Here is a 15969-nt window from a genome sequence, read left to right on the forward strand (position 1 = left end):
TATCGTGCTTTCAAAGAGGAGTACGTTACATGGCGATAAAAATGTTCAATAGTCTTCCTGAAGACATTAAGAATCATAGCCAAAACCCTGCATTATTTAAGGTAAAACTAAAAAATTACTTAATATCTCACACTTTCTATTCTGTAGATGAATTCTTGACATTTCACAGTACTGTGTAAATATTATAATATTATTAAATGGTAAACATATTACATTGTATAAAATATTACTGTTATTAAGGTATTAATTCTGTACATATTTCATATTTGCATTTTATGTGTATTGCATTTTATTGTTAAACGTAAGAAGTGGACATGTTCTTTATTCTATGCTATAAAGCAAATGTAAGAATATTATGGAACGAATAAATCCATCCATCCATCCATCCATCTACCGCTCCACTCCCACATCGCCATAACAACACAGACGAAGTAAGACATATCTCCTTTCTCTCTCTTTTCACAGTGAGACAAGATACATCACACAGCCTTTAGCAACTGGGCAAATTTTATTTTCGGAATAAACGCACTTTTTGGTTACATCATTGTTTATTCTTTGATTTACATGTAATATTTTCTTATTAATACTCCATAAGTATTAAGTTACTAGCATCCAGAGATGGAGTTGCGTCAGTGTACGCGAAAATCTGTCCGTTTAAATTCTTAAATTGTTTATTTTACGATGCTTTATCAGCTGTTATGGTCATCTAGCGTCTGAGTGAGATGAAGGTTATGTCGGCGAAATGAGTTTTATTTTTTTAGTATTTATTTATTTAACCTGGTAGAGATAATGCCATCAGGCCTTCTCTGCCCCTCTACAAGGGAATTACAACTATAATATGAAGAATAAAATTACAATTAATATTAAATTTACAATTACAATTGCAATGAAAATTAAAGGACGACAAGATTACCTGATTAATGAAAGCTAGACAATTTATCATAGAAGTTAAGAACAAAGAATACTTCTGTATTTACTGAATTACAAATTGAACCTAGAATAACAAAATTCTATAATCATGAAATTACCATATATTGAGATATTTTGTGATAGATTAAGAGAACTATTTGCAAGAAACCATGTCTGAACGAGTCTCAATTACTGACCAAGTGCCTAGTAAGTTTGCGTTTGAATTCAATTTTATTTCGACAGTCCCTGATGCTAGCAGATATTTCCAGAGTCTTGGCAGAGTTATTGTGAAAGAGGATGAGTATGAGGAGGTGCGATGGGATGGTATTGTTAGTATTGTTTCATGGCGAGAGCGTGTGTTCAGATTATGGTGGGAAGAAAGGTAAGTGAAGCGAGACGACAGGTACGAAGGAATATAAGAGTTCAAGATACGAAGAGAAGAAGTGAATGTAAATTTCTTTTCTTATCTAGTTTAAGCCAACCTATTGTTTCCAGGGATGGGGTAATATGATCATGTACGAACATTGCTTACAAAACGTACACACAAATTATGAGCACGTTGAAGTTTCGTTTTGTTGTCGCTGAGTTCGGGGTCCAGCGCCGAAAGTTACCCAACATTTGCTCTTAATGGGTTGAGGGAAATCCCCGGGTACGCGATACTCAGTTTTGGTTATTTTTTGTAATTTTATCCATTTTATGAATATGTTGTCAAAAAAATTTACGGTTTCTTGAAGAATAATGTGGCGAAGACTTCATCAAGACATCATTATTCATAGCTAAAGATTCAGTTTACTCCATATAAGTTGTTATAGTCAGAATGCATATCATAAACTTTAAAGTGATTTACCTCAAATTCTTTTTATATATTTTAACTTACTAGAAATAATATGTCTCCTAAATGGCTATACTTAGAGTAATTAAACTTTGCACACATACTCACAAGAGGTCTGTGCAAGAAATGTTGCATTCATTTACAGATGATTATTATTAAGAAAGCTGTGATATTTTGTTGGGCAGTGAAGTTGAAAATCAAAACAAAAATTCAAATATTCAAAGTTATTTTTTTACTAATGTAGTATACTGACCAGTAAACCCCATACACCATTTCATTCTATTTTCATCAAGGGAAGCAAGCATATTGATAACGAAAACAGAATGCATCATTTCATTCTAGTAGAAGTCTGCAATAAAAAAACGACCAATCGCGGGTCATGAGAGTACGCGCAGTCGGTCGCAGCATATTATACGCTGCATATTATACGCCGCGCATTCTGACTTCGCAGAAAGCAAAACATCCATAATTTGAAACTGAAAACTGTCTTCAATCGTTATGTTTACAGTATTCGCTATGGAAATGTTAAACTGCCTGATGTCTTATCACGTGATTAGGTATACAGGCTATCAGATTCAATAAATAAAATATTTAAATAATAAATAAATTAATAAATCAATAAAATTAATGTTAACTAAGTACTACGTTGTCTATAACAAAATAAAATATGAATTATAAGCAGCACTAAAAAAAAAAATAAATTATGTTCGTGTTTATCTTCTAGTTGAACGGAACAGTTAAAATATTTTATGCTCGACCATGCCGAAATGTAGTAATTATACACTTGGTAGTAGCCCTTTAATGCACCTCATTAAAGTACACCTATTCATTAAAGTTCAGGTGTTCAGCCAATGGCAAATCACCTTTGTACCGTTATAAAACCGCAAGTATAGATTATTCTCGGATATGCAATCGAAAGACAATTAGCGAAAAGTCACGGATGCTGGAAATCCAATACTGTCGTAGAAGGTTATGTTCTGTTACTATAATAATTAGCGTTAATTATAAATAATATTCAAATAAATTCAATTTGCCATCTCGTTTTTCAATTCTAAATCAATTTCCAGGTTATATCAAGGTCAATGACATTCGGCCTCGGAAAAATCAATACTTCCGCGTCTGCGCGCATCTCATAATTCAGGTCACTTCGCTACTCACATAACCATAACATGACCTACTTTTGAATACTTTCAAGTTAGAAATATGGTCGAGCATAAAAAGTCGTATGAAACTTGCCTATAATGGTAATTAAGATGCTCGTATGAAAATTATGGAACTCGCTTGCGCTCGTTTCATAAACAAACATACTTGCGTCTTAATTACTACCATTATAGGCTCGTTGCATAATGTACTATTGTAGGTATGTATTTTGTAACAGTTTTATTCGTAATGACATAGGACAAAAGTAAATACATTAAAGAAACCAAGGAGGAAATTCTAGATAAAATTGAACAAAAATTATTAATTCTAAAACAAAATGACGATCTTTACATTGGTTCCATTATTTTTGGAATAACTTCAGCACGAATTGTGCTTTCTCCAGTCTTGGTTTTTCTTGATATATTCTTTGAATTTGGAATAATAGAATCTGCATTCACTTTATCATAAATAGCTTCAACGTCATTGCCTGCGATTAAGCATCTCTTAATATATACTACTGCAAAAATTTTAAGCAAAGTGAAGATGTAGATTCGGTTTGTTTTTATTGAATACTGTGCCCGAGATAGATTATGTTTGCTTTTGAAGAAATTTGGAACGCATCACAAAATAACTTTCTTTTTATGCAATCACATATTTACTAAGTTTACATTAAAAATTTCATTGCCGATATAATGAGTCTGAGAAGAAGGATACTGAATAACATTACTGATAATATAAGTCATTATTTCATTTAACGAACTGTGTTATTTAAAAATTATGTTTCTTTTACTTAAATGTTCAAATACTGCTTTTAGTGCTATTGAATATCTTTATGTGTAAAACAAATTAATATTTACTAAAATATGATTTATTTTAAAATACAAAAATATTTTGGTCACGTTTCCCGACATAAAATTAAAAAAAAAAAAAAAAGAGAGAATGTGTACATGAATTTTAGTATTATCTAACTGATGCAAAATTTTCAGGAAGGTACAATGTCAAATTCAGAAATTACAATGCTCAGTAGCACATCACCTTAAACACCAACTAAAAACACATGTCATATTTTTTCTAATTTTACAGACTTTCTACCGCTTGTTACAGCTAAACCGTAAATGATGGATGCGGAGATATTGCGAGTGAAATACAAAGTTCTCCAATCGACTGCGTATGATTTTTGCTCAAATGAATTTTCCGGAGCATGTTTGGCAGTGACCGCTAGGCGCAAGTCGACGTCTGATTGTCGGTGATACAATATAAAAGACACTTATGTTTCTGAATGGACAGGTTTGGAGAGAATCAGATGATACGTACACTCGCATGGATTTATATTTCTTTACGAGTCTAAGATTTCATATCTTAATTCTCGGTCAAATCTTGAAGCATCTTGACGGCCAGAAGCATCATCCTCGAATATGATCCTGCATCAATACAGCCATCGCCTCTTTCCGCAATTCAAAGCACAGACGCAACTGTTATTACGAAAACGTATTGCATTACTCAGATTGGACAAGCAATTGACGGCGAGTGGGAGGGAATCTCGCTCATGTAGAAGTAGTCGAAACAGAGAGCATGCTGTCAGGGTAATGGCGATTACAGATAAAGATACATCAATTTTTGTCAATTACCAAAGTTTAACTTACATGAGATACAGCATTACGAATATTGTATCAAATTTCCAAAACCTCTTGCCCTCCCCTGTTGCTCGTGATGTCCGACAACACGGCCCAGAATCAGCGATGAAACTTCGCCTTCTCCATTTCGACAAAGAACTTGTCATTGTCACAATTGTTTAACACTCCTGCTAGCAAAGGGGGGTAATGATCTAAATGAGGGGTTGGAAAGCAATGGTGGATCATTAATGTTTAAGTGAAGGGTTTGGAATTTTTCCATTGCTGGTTGATACTGCTAATGACTTCGGGTTTTTCTTAATTAGAATCTCCACCGAAGCCAAGAATCAATCGATCAGTCATACAGAATAGCTGTACGTAACGATCCCAACAGTAGGTTTTTTCCTTTCTCTCCTTCCTTCCACCTGAAGACGAAGGGAGAACCACCCTTCGAAACGTTGTCTTAATTTTTTGATTGTGACAACCAGCAATGGAAAAAAGTCCAAACCCCTCACCTAAACATTAAAGGGGGTAATATGATTACCCCGCTGATAATTTCCCAATATTATTTTCATTTTTCTTCATTTGTGACTAGTTGCAGGAAATGGGACCTAAAGTCGGATTTTTTCTTTTTTTTTTTGTTTTTTTTTTTTTGTTTTTTTTTGTTTGTTTCAAAAAGAGGATGAAATACTGAGCATTTTAGAAAAAAATTCATGGTTCTAGGTGCCATAGTTTTTAATATATTACTTATTGAATACTGATATTACATTATGTATTTTTCGAGAAAAATGCAAATTAAAGTTTTCATTTCTTTTCTTAGCAACTATAAGAAAGATTTAGATGTTTAAGAAGCACTGTGTAAAACAATGTCCTAGTTTAGTATGTAAAAAACCTACAGGTAGCACAAGATGTCAAAACTTATAAATGCAATTTTTACACCGCAAATTCGATGTTTTGTTCTCCTGTAAAATTTTCTTTCACGGCTTTAGGTCCCTTTTCGCGCAATGGGTCACATTTTTTTTTTTTTTTTTGAAATTCAATGTATATGTCTACTAACATTTTGAAATAAGCACAGCTTAAATAATCAATCCACTTTAAGAAATAATTCATGTTATTAATGTGGGGTAATCTTGTTACCCCCTTGGTAGTTAAAATTAAATTACAGTTTGTTTAACGACGCTCGCAACTGCAGATGTTATATCAGCTTCGCTCCTATAGGTATTTATCATTTCAATCCATCATTTTGTCCCGCAGAAGTTCTTTTACATGCCAGTAAATCTACTAACATAAACCTGTCGCATTTAAACACACTTAAATGCCATCGACCTGGGCCGGGATTGAACCCGCAACCTCGAACACAGAAGGCCAGCGCTATATCGACTACGCTACCGAGGTCGACCCCTTGGTAGTCTGTGTCATGAAAAGTTCAGGATATGAACCTCGATCTGAAGCATAATTTTCCTTCTTTTTGAGTTGGTCTGGTTCCAAATTATTTGATTTTCTGTTATTTACATCATTATTCATATTGCCATTCTTTGATGTTATGGAGAAGAATGGAATGCGTGAAGTGGACAGACAGAATAAGAAATGAAGTTGTGTTGGAAAGAGTTCGTGAAGAAAGAACGATGCTGAATCTGATCAGGAAGAGGAAAAGGAATTGGTTGGGTCACTGGCTGAGAAGAAACTGGATTCTAAAGGATTCACTGCAAGGAATGGTGAACGGGAAAAGATTTCGGGGCAGAAGAAGATATCAGATCATAGACGACATTAAGATATATGGATCATATGAGGAAACGAAGAGGAAGGCAGAAAATAGAAAGGATTGGAGAAAGCTTGGTTTGCAGTGAAAGGCCTGCCCTTGGGAAGAACACTAAATGAATGAATCATTGATGTGCAATTTTGTTTAAGTTTTTTTGTGTTATTGTTACTTTAGAAGTGATTATCTTGTTAGAAATAATTATTGATGGAATCTTTGTTGGAGATGTTTATTGCTGTATAGATGGTATTCAAATAATTGAGTTTCAACAATGAACAAATGATTACCAAATGTTTTGGAGAACTTCTTGACTGTATAGATTCACTCGAGTCAATGCTTAGCATCTCCAAGATTTCTGGAAAAGTACGTGAAATCTTAACCCTTCCTCATGTAATAATAGCAATAATAGCAATCTACATCGTGTTAAGTACCTATCTTGAAAATTGGAATGTTAGCTTGTCGAGAATTCTGTTCGCCATTGAAAGTTCTGGAAGTTCAGTAACTTTACGGATGATATAACGATGTAGGAAAAGGAAGACACAAATATTCTATATGACTACATGATAAGATATAAAGTCGTACGCACACGCTTTGCATTTTCGATCACAGTAAGCCGAAAAAGCACACAAGTGTACAAATCTCTGCCGAAGTTGAATTCCCGGCGGACTCGCATCGATCTTCTTGCCACTGACGTTCGAAAACTCTGGGAGGAAATGGAAAACGAGAAGGTGAGCAACTTCCATAAATATAACGCCTGCGACTGCTGCACAGATTTTCCACGCTGAGACCAGGCTTCAAATCTTGAGGAATCCGAACTAAAATTTTGGCATAGGCAATGTGAAATAATTCCCTAACGCTATTAGTGTTTTCCTTACCAGTATTCTATAATTTTCGTACAATTTCAATACAATAATGGTTAGAAAATTAACGGGAAACAATTGCACTGTATCGTTTCTCCAAAGCACCATTTTGATGAGAAATCTTCAATGGAAATATCGAAAAGTGCTCAAATACAGGGACATCATTTTATTTTTACTTCAATTTTTATTGTACCTGAGTTTTTTAATGTACTTCACTCCCACCCCTTCTGATAATGAAGTTCAACCGTCTTCCACACAGATCCAAGACCGCATATACAGTCATACTAGCCTTACCGTCACAGTACGTTCCAAAAATATGTTCGCGTCCTCCAATGACGAAAGAGCTTTCAATATTGCATCATTTTCGCACAGGTACTGTCGTCCATTTGCCTACGTCGCATTCCGGTTTTCTCTCTCTGTAAAGGCTAGTGGCTGGGCTGTCTTAGCTCTTTTCTGAGAACATTAATTTCTGTTAGGAATTGGACATCTACGTAATATTATACCCATACAACTGTTTAAAATAACTTAAATAAAAGGGCCTCGTTAAGTAATTAACTGTCACGTGATTTCCATCCTTTCTACGACCCTGCGACATAACCACTTGGACGGACAGTAGATAGTATGTCTGAGTAATTTTATCTTTTCGGAACGAGCAGAAGTGAAGACTGAATTTACAGTACATAAGGTACTCTTTTACGGAGCAGGTACAGAATTATTTCAACATGAGTTACTAGTACGAAGGACGAAACTGGTAATTGGAATTACATACATTAGAACTGAAGCCTGCATCGAAATGAACCGCCACCATTTTGAAAAATGTGTTTAAATATTCATATTATGATTATTTTTCAATTTAACTTCATTCTCTATAGTGTACGCTGATGTGCTGTAGACACTATAATATACACTGCATAATGAATACGTCCGTATGGACAGCTCAGTTCGTGAGTAAAAACACTCATTGTTAATACTGTACTGTATTCTGATTAAACAAAAACCTAATGAAAATTATCAAACTCAAAAGCGTGATATTTCATAGTTTACGTAAATGGATGAATTACTTTGTTCCCTCCTATACCTAGTAAAGTGATTTGTTTGTATATTACGCCATCGAACTCCAGTCGTGGAAGGGGATAGCAACCGTTGATTCAAAGGTATAGCCAGGTTAATATCAGAAATGTTAGTAAAAATAAAAGATGTCCCTGTACATACAAGGAACATATATAGCAGATATAAAGGAATAAAAAAGCAATATAAATATGGAAAAGCAATAACAGTCTTACTAATAAACAGTGTATAGTTTTTATACGAGACTTATGCAGAGTTGAGACAGAAAACGTTACTAATAAACCGTGAAAAAGCTATGGACGTATAAACAGGCTGTAATTATACAATGGGAATTGCTTTGCAGTAGTTATATACACGAAACCCCTTGTTTAAGCGTTGTATATAGCGAAAAAATGGCCGCCCCTCTAACAGCTGTTCGTATCGACTGTCATTTTATGATGATGGTTACCTTGTAACCACAGAAGAACAAACCAAAGATCATAGAATTATTAGAATAATATTGCTGTAGCTTGTACTCTTTGACCAAAATATAGTGTGGTAATCGATTAGAGCCAGTTGTACTATCGATATTTAACACGCCACACTAGAGCGCTCTGCCGGATGCAATAGAGAACCTCAGATATTCTATTACCTTTCGTAACGAAGTAATGACGAAACTATGACGTAGCTGTGTAACAGTTATACTGTTATACACGACGTATGTAGTGATTATTAGTAAGGAATTTACACACGACTTATAAACGAGCTACTCGTTGTACAAGTATAAGACAGTTAAACGTCTGTATATAGAGTTTTTATTAGTAAGACCGTAAGAATATAAGAAAAAAATTGAAGTGAGGTTAACCATGAATTTCCTGCGAAGAATGGGATCACTATCCAGGTTATTTCATATCCGACGCATTTCAGGTGAGTGTTACTGAGGCCAAGACCTGATAATTTGGCCAAATTTGATGGATACGGATGAAGGAAAGGTCTAAATAAGAATGACAATGATTTCATGAGAGTAAAGTCCGGTAAGTGACCTTTCGCGTAACTAGAGAAGTGTCTATATATGGAAATGTTAAGACTCTGTATTGCAAAGTAGTTGCTAAAAATTTCCTCCTTTACGTTCTCTACGCATGCGGATAAACCCAGCGCACTTATTTCCATACAGTAATCTCGCAGCTCGGGTAAGAATGTCGCCAACTTACGTCTGAAATCGATTTAGGGCACAATGCATGAGTTTTCTTTATCTCATGTTACACTTTCCCGATCGTTTTCCCGAATCCATTTTCTCGAAGCCACATTTCCGAATGTAACTTCGGTGGAATGGATGTTTTCCCGAAGCGACTATCTCGAAACCATAATTCCGAATTTAACTTTGGTTGAGTGGACTTTACCCGATAGTAAATTTTCAGAAACGTTTTAATTCATGAATATATTTGCATTCTGGACGAAGGCAGACGAAATTGTCACTGACTATATTTCTACTTTGCGTTGGAAATGTACAAAAATGCGACAACCATATTGGACTTCAGAAATGAAAATGGCAATGGAGAAAATGAACTCAGAAATGTGTTTGAACTAATCTGAATTTAAATGAAATGTTAATGGCATGGGAAAAGTTCAAAAAGATATTGAGCAATAGATGTTCAGAAATGGATTTCAAAGAGTTGGTGCAATTCATGTAAGTTAAGTGAACAATTTCTTCTAATTGATTTATACAGGGCTTTCATTTCAAAACTTCCCAGTCTACATAACTATTTAAATTTATTGAATTCAATTTAAACACAAAACACGTCAATTAAATATTGAGGGGAAAGTCTGAAACCAGGCTTAGGGGAGAGTCGGGTAGTATCGGACATCGGGTAGTATCGGACAGTGCATTTCTTTCATATACCACCATATGGTAGTACCTGAATGACATGGTTACGTTTCTCTATGCGACATCACAGAAACGTAACCATGTCAATCAGGTACTATCATCGTGTGGTAGATGAAAGAAACTCACTGTCCGACATTACCCGATGTCCGATACTACCCGGCTCTCCCCTAATTGCATTTTAGATTTCACCCCCCACCCCCAGCCTCCCCCTTTCGAAATTTCTAATGGCACCCATATATTTTTATAGTTAAATATGAAAGAGCATTCCATTGTTTATACATCTCACTCATTTATTTCTCATATTTTGTCACATTATAATAATTTATTACAAATTAATGACAATTTTCATAGGGTAGTGTCGTGAGACGGCAAGAACGTTATCCGCGAGAGCTGGCGATCTGCTTGCCAGACTGTTGCTGGGGGACGGTAGAAGTGCCGGTCCCTTAGGTTTGACTCACTCTCTGAAGTACCAAGGAAGAACGACCGAAAGCCGGATAAGTATATCAATGAATTTCTAGATCTTGCAAAGAATGGAGTGTGAACTCAAGATGATTTTCGTGCAATTTATTTCAGGTAACAGTTATCGAAGCTGAGACCTGATAAGTTGGTTGAGTATAGGTCTACTAAGAAGAAGGTATCGAGGAGGAATGTTCAAGATAAGAATGAATGAAATATCAACAGATTTTCACGTTGAATTTTGTATGAAATAACGGAGGGATCTTCTAGCTTCGCAGTCGATGGAAGGGGAACGTGTTCCACAGCTCTGCACAGCATCCAACGAATTGAAGACAGTTGACTTGTTTCCTGGAGATGCTAATTTTGAAAGTAGATCTGTAGTATTGAAGTCTACAAGTGAAACAACTGATTCTATATCCTAAATTACCTTTAATTTATAGTTTTGTGTCACACGAAAAATAGAGAGAAAATACTGCATACTGTTGTGCAACAAAAATAAATCGTAAGAACACATCATCTCTGGCACCAAACGAGCTACTCATGGCATTTCTGTCTGACTGCAGTTATTTCTCCTAAACTGAAAAAGGGAAAATGTTTTTTTTTTTTTCGTATTCTGTAAATCTTTACATTTGATATTTATTCATGCTAAATTAATTACAACATAATTGTAAAGAATTAGGAACACTTGCATGATAAAAGCTCGTGTTCGTATATTCCATGTACATACAAGAAATACAAAATTAAAATATACATACTTACTTACTACTTACTGGCTTTTAAGGAACCCGGAGGTTCATTGCCGCCCTCACATAAGCCCGCCATTGGTCCCTATCCTGAGCAAGATGAATCCAGTCTCTATCATCATATCCCACCTCCCTCAAATCCATTTTAATATTATTTTCTCATCTACGTCTCGGCCTCCCCAAAGGTCTTTTCCCCTCTGGCCTCCCAACTAACACTCTATATGCATTTCTGGATTAGCCCATACGTGCTACATGCCCTGCCCATCTCAAACGTCTGGATTTAATGTTCCTAATTATGTCAGGTGAAGGATACAATGCGTGCAGCTCTGCGTTGTGTAACTTTCTCCATTCTCCTGTAACTTCATCCCTCTTAGCGCCAAATATTTTCCTAAGAACCTTATTCTCAAAAACCCTCAATCTCTGTTCCTCTCTCAATGTGAGAGTCCAAGTTTCACAGCCATACAGAACAACCGGTAATATAACTGTTTTATAAATTCTAACTTTCAGATTTTTTGAAAGCAGACTAGATGACAATAGCTAAATTATACATACAAATATGGAAAAATAATAAATAAATAAATAAATAAATAAATAAATAAATAAATAAATAAAATAAAAATACACAAAACTTTTCACATAGAATCAATTTAAATATCATTTATATGCGGATGTTCAATTTTTATTGAAATTATAACTGGAAATATTGAAAATTCAGAATGAATTTTGATTATGGAGTTATATAATCTTGATTCCAGAATAATACTATGTTTGAACATGGCGTTTTGAAAAATTCTTGCTCTCTTAATGGTTAATTAGCGTTCTGCCTAGTATTATAAATATGAGTGTCTATGGTATACAATCTTTGGGACTTTTTAACAACACTTCAATAATGTATATTTGTATAGTTTTCAATCTTACAGATTTTAAATTCAGAACAGATGAATTCAGGAAGATAATCAATAGGTTTCTAAGCAGATTTTGATTATCATTTTCTGTTAAGTACAGTATTTAGAGGACCTGAAGGAACGTTTGAAATTTCACCTCATGCAGTAATGTTATATTGGATGATACGCTGAAAAGAGCTAAATAAACTGTGTGCAAAATAATGAAGAGGAAAATACGAACAAGAAAAAGAAATTTATAAATTATTTTACGCAATCTGCAGCATACTAAGAAATAAAAGAGTATCATTCCAGACACTGATCAATAACAGTTTAATAATTCCCAGATATTTCACAAGTGCAAAGCTTTTCAAAGTGAAACATTTATAACTGAAAATAGAACAAGAATTTTTTATTACTAAACTTAAATAACAACGATGATTCAGGCTGTTTATCAATATATGTTATAGAGAAAGGAATTAATGCTGTTTCTTAATATTTAACAAAATAGATGTGAAATCAAGCCAATTTTTAGCTACATTTATACCTATGTTACATTTTTATAACCTTCTTAGAATATGAGTTCGGTAATAAAGGATATTAAACGCAATAAAATTATTGGCAAACAAGTGACAATATTTTTGTTTAAAAAGAACTAAAACAGTATTTTACTCAAAATCGGATTATCAATTTTATGTTTCAGTGTTCTTTTCTTACACAAAATGACAAATGAACCAGTATAGATGGCATGTCTGAAAAAGTGACAGGGGATTTATGAAACCCCTTGGGTTGCGTGAAAGGTCTTTATTCTTCGTATGTAAATAAGTTCACATACTTTAGGACTTATATCACAGCCAGTCACATACACAGTATTAAAAATGCAACTTAACTTATTTTCTAATAACATGTTTTTTTTTAAATTGCTGAAAGTTTCGGTATAACATTGCTGCCAATATCAACGTACAGTCTTCCCTTCCACAGTTCATGTTGAGGCATCAATATTTGAATCGTTCGTTGTTGAAAGGAACTAAGTCCACATTTTTGTCAATTTCATTTTTTATCGATTTGTGATGTAGAAAGCAAGCTGCATCTGTTGGTGTTGGAAGGAACTAATTACTCATATTCCTTGTGCTTTATTTGAGGTGGTCAATCTTGTCATTCGGTGTTGAAACGAACTAACTCCTGTAGATAGTGCTTTTCAACACGGAACTACGAAGATTCCAGGTTGGCGGCCCTGTGCTAACAGTATATTCTGCCTCCAATATTTCGCGGGTTTTATGAGTGCAGAAACTGATTGTTGATTAGTAGTTGTTTGTCGCATTAAATGTTCAGATTTGATTATTCTATACTTGATAACATTATCAGATAGTGGAAGACGGAATACACGAGAAATTGTAATTTTATAAGCCTATTACAGAAAGTCTATCCTGAAGGAAGAATTCCAATCAAAACAAGCAAACTAGGAGATGTGAGGAAAGTTTATCGTTATGCCACTACACCAGGAGATAGTAAAGATTTCTATGATGAAATATTGCAATGGCCAACGGAACAAAAAGAAAACCTACTTTATTGATTCATTTTAGTTGCTTATTTAACGACGCTGTATCAACTACTGGGTTATTTAGCGTCGATAGCGAGATGATATTTGGCGAGATGAGGCCGAGGATTCGCCATAGATTACCTTGCATTCACATTACGGTGGGGGAAAACCTCGGAAAAAACCCAACCAGGGAATCAGCCCAAGCGGGAATCGAACCCGCGCCCGAACGCAACTTCAGCCGGCAGGCAAGCGCCTTAACCGACTGAGCCACGCCGGTGGCTTACTTTATTGAAAACAGTAATTTATTTGTACTGTTGTTCTGTATTTACTCAAGATTAATATATTGGTTAATTCAATCAAATACTGTAGTATGGATATTTTAAAAACTTTGTTTTGTTTTCTGAGTTATTCTCATTACAAAAGTGTATGACTACAGTACTGTAAACATTCTTTCTATTTTGTGAAAATAATGTATGTTACACTGCACCATGCAAGTAACATGTTTCATAGTTGATTTTTTCCTTAAGGCTTGCATTACAGGTGATTTAATAAATTCCCAATTTGTTTTATAGGTCAAAATGTGTTTACATTTTTATAAAATATAGAGCATTTCCATGTTGAAAGGAACTAAGTACAATGAGGTATGTTCTAGATTAGAAAGATTCTAATGACTATGCGAGTATTTTTTAAGAGTCTCAACTAATTCTGTATGCCTATATTTTATGTGCACAATATATTTTGGTTTAATCTTCGATAGATTACTCACAAAACAGTTTTTTTTCGATTATCTCAAAACTTTAAAAAGGGACTTGGTTCCTTTCAACAATAACCGATTCATTTTCAGCTACTACATCTTACAAAATCGTTTTTTTTTCTTTCTTTTTGCGTTGTCAACAACACTCACATGATCTTCCCACTCTTTTTGTTACGCTTTGATTTTACCGGTTCACTACTTATTTCCATTATTTTGTTTCCGATAAACACACATTTACTCTGCTTGTGACTTTTTAGCTTCTATGACAAAGTAATACTGACTCTTGTAAAAGTTACCAATTTCAATCTTCACATAAAGATATACAGGACTTTCATTGCAAAACGTCCCAGTCTAAATAACTAATTATTTAAATTAAATTCAATTTAAACAAAGAACACGTCAATTTAGATATTAATGGGGAAGTCTGAAACCAGGCTTAATTACATTTTAGATTTCACTCCCCATCCCGCCACCCCCAATTTGAAATTTCAAATGGCACCCTTATATTTTTATACTTACATATGAAAGAACATTCAATTGTTTACACATCTCATTCGTTTTTGCATCTTTTGTTTTCTATCGTCGCTTGGCACCCTGTAGGGTAAACATTGGTAATTTCGTGGCAGTGGTTATTTCGTGATACTTTTTCTTTGCTCTTTTGTGAACTAACCAATGGTGTTACGAGATCCAAATTTCCGCCAAGGGATTGCATATGTTGTCCAGTGTCCAGAAACATACAGCTAAGCTTTGTGTGACTATTGTAGTTGCTTCAGTGAGCTTTTATGTTTGGAGAGAGCAAGTTCGCGTCGACTTCTCAGGCATACAAATTTTGTGGATGTTTGTAATTACATTACAGGCTTATTACTAAAGGTAAGCATATGATATTTGGTAAAAAGATTTATTGTATCTTCATGAAATTTTAGGAATTTTTTTTGGAATTTTAGATACATCTGTAGTCGCCATATAGGCCTAGCTTTACTGATAGAAATCTTAGCTGTTTGAGGGGAAATTTTGTTGTGCATTAAGTGTTACAATTTTTTAAATAGTATAAAATGTATTACAATAGGAATTTTAGAAATCTGAAGACAAGATGTGATAACAAGAAAGAAAACAGAAACGCAATGGGTTCAGTGTAGCTTCTGTTTGATTTGTTATAAAGCTAAGTGTCAATGATAAGTGCTAGATGACTTACTTGCAAGAATTGTGACAGAAGATGGAACATGGCTCCACCATTTTGGACCGGAGACAGAGGCAGACAATGGAGTGGCATGATGCAAATTCACCAAAGAAATAGAAATTCAAAAGTACACCTTCGGCAGGAACCGTTATGGCTACTGTGTTTTTCGATTCAGAAGGACTCTTGCTTGTGGACATCATGCCACACGGAACCAACATTAATTCTGACGGGTATGTTGCAACTCTCAAGAAACTACAAGTTCGACTGAGTCGTGTTCGACGACATTGGGAGAAGCAGGATGTTCTGCTATTGCACGACAACGCACAGCCATATGTCAGTCGCAAAACCACAGGCCAGATCAGAAAATTCGGATAGACAA

At 34.7% G+C, this 15969-nt stretch overlaps 1 protein-coding gene across 1 annotated transcript in view; it reads right to left on the reverse strand.

Moving 5' to 3' along the window:
• Positions 1–15969, reverse strand: part of LOC138708116 (tyrosine-protein kinase transmembrane receptor Ror-like) — an 811918-nt gene that overhangs the window by 235209 nt on the left and 560740 nt on the right. The gene's annotated exons all lie outside the window — the stretch shown is intronic.

Source organism: Periplaneta americana, chromosome 10 (genome assembly GCF_040183065.1).
Source record: "Periplaneta americana isolate PAMFEO1 chromosome 10, P.americana_PAMFEO1_priV1, whole genome shotgun sequence".
NCBI lineage: Eukaryota > Metazoa > Arthropoda > Insecta > Blattodea > Blattidae > Periplaneta > Periplaneta americana.